A 2,531-nucleotide genomic window follows, 5' to 3' on the forward strand; every position below is an offset into this window, starting at 1 on the left:
AGGTTTTGCAAAGCACCTATAACTTCAAACTACCATAAGTCTCATATCGTAGCTCCGATTGAGGAGTTGTCTCTGGACCAGTTTGTAGGGCATCTTAAGGACCACATCTCGCTGCATACTCTAGGACTTTGGGCACCTTGAGTAGCCAATCTAACTAGCCCACCATGGATCATTTTTTGCCTAAAATACCACCATAGACATACATTTTCATATACCCTTAGCTACCCTGGACACTCATAGATGCTTTTGCACCCTAGCTTGCACCTGTGAACATACAAACCCATGTTTGTGCTCATTCCTAGCTTCGACCATTTTTTGTTGTACCAATTCTTTTAAGCTTGCTTTTCTTCTGCTAGGAAATTCCACATTGCCCACGCTTGCAAGCTTTTCCAAAAAGCTTGACACAATAGACTTTCTTCTTCACTTGCAAACTATTGAACCTTAGTCTCTTTCAATGGGTGTTGTGCATGTGGACATGGTGATGATGCTGCTCCCCTGCGCTCTGATACCAATTGTGGGAATCAAGATGCTGGAGCATGCGTGGTGTGTGAGGTGCAAGCAAGGAGATAACACACAGATGTGAATGGATTTACCTCTCAACTAAGTGTGGGAGAGATCCTTATTCTTTATATGAGAGGGCGGTCGGACATGGACATGTGTCCAGTTTGGCATAAGGCACGCCGCCTTTATCCCAACATTTATGTTGCGTAGTACATAAGCATACCCCATCCCCGAGTGTAATATGTTTGTTGGTTTGTCAACTCTCTCTCTCTCTCTCTCTCTCTCTCTCTCTCTCTCTCTCTCTCTCTCTCTCTCTCTCTCTCTCTCTCTCTCTCTCTCTCTCTCTCTCTCTCTCTCTCTCTCTCTCTCTCTCTCTCTCTCTCTCTCTCTCTCTCTCTCTCTCTCTCTCTCTCTCTCTCTCTCTCTCTCTCTCTCTCTCTCTCTCTCTCTCTCTCTCATTCTCTCCATCGCTACACACTTCCACATTCTCGATTTTGACATGTTATTACAGCCTTTTGGCTCATTGATTGCGAAGGAGAGTAGAGCGAGGAGAAGAAAGCTTGTGGCAATGTGCAATGGTTTTCCTCGGTATGGTAGTGGTTTTCACAGCGTTCTAAAATGCAAGCACAAAGCAGCACTATTGAGCATGCCAAAACGCAGTGCAGCATGCTCAGTGCGACATTGTTCTAAAATGCAAATTCTAGTATGCCTACCCACCCAAGTGGGGCTTGAGCCTGCATTTTGAAACGTGACATCCATGAGGTGTGATCCAATAGAGTTTTGAAGCATCCATGCTAAGGAGGCCCCAATGATTGTTGGCTTTGCCTTTAGGTACATTTGAAATGTAGAACCCTCACAAGGTTGCAAAGGGCAATTTCTCTCTCAACATTTTGAGATACCAAGGAAAATTTTATAGGCAGGTAGGGTAGCCCCAAGTTAGTGGATTGTGTAGTGTTTTAAACAATTCAGTAGAACCTCAAGTGGAGGGAGCCCCTACTTTAATGAGGGGTGGGATGAGGTCTTTTGGAGATTTGTTAGGCTTGTTCCAATAGAATGGTGCCCACATGCTCAAATGCTAGCAACAAACTAAATGGTGATAACTATGCTCATTGCAATCTAGTCATGAGGCTTTCATTGACTCAAAAAGTCTTATGGGACATTGTTGATGACATGGAGACACTGTTACCCACAAGGGATAGTACCAATAGGTACACCAGACTTTAGGATGAGACGTATCCCATGGGATGCGAGTAATACTCACAAAGAAAATCTCTCTAGCTTTACAAACTTTGAAAAATGCCAATGAAATATTGCCAAAGCTCGTTGAAATGTTTGATCAAGACTCTACGATGCAAGTGGTCACCCTTCTTGGGCAATTTTTTTCCATCAAGTTTGAAGTTGGAAGTTCTATGCAATTTTTTCTAATGAAGGCAAAGGTGATCCATGATTAACTCTCGGCTATGAAAAGTACATTGACTAGTACTCAGCTAGCTACCTTTATACTTTTGGAATTGTTTCAGGAGTATGAGATGGTGGCAAGGACATTACGCTTGCAAATCACGAAAAGATGGAATTTGATGATCTCAGTTCTTTTCTCATTGAGGAGGAAGCCATCTTAATCACTTAAAGAAAGGTTCAAGTTTTTGGAAAAGGTGGAGAAGCACTTGTTGCTTTCAAAACATCCAAGAGACATTGTTATAAGTGTGGAAAGCATGGTCATTTGTCTCCAAATTTATAATATAAAGGCAAAGAAGAAAGATTGACAAAGAAGAAAGGCAAAGGCAAGCATGAAGAGGACAACAGTGACAATGATTCTGCAAATGCCAATGTGGCACAAACTACACTCGCAATAACTCTAGCCATCTAGTTATGTGGCAATTGTTCAAAATGCTTCAACTAGAGAGAGAGAGAGAGAGAGAGAGAGAGAGAGAGAGAGAGAGAGAGAGAGAGAGAGAGAGAGAGAATTGCAAGTGGCAAAGAGGGGCAATTAAAGCTCCCTATACATGATTTGGTCTTGTGTGTTGGAGCTC

This window comes from Adiantum capillus-veneris, chromosome 4 (genome assembly GCF_014529385.1).
Source record: "Adiantum capillus-veneris isolate H3 chromosome 4, ASM1452938v2, whole genome shotgun sequence".
Lineage (NCBI taxonomy): Eukaryota > Viridiplantae > Streptophyta > Polypodiopsida > Polypodiales > Pteridaceae > Adiantum > Adiantum capillus-veneris.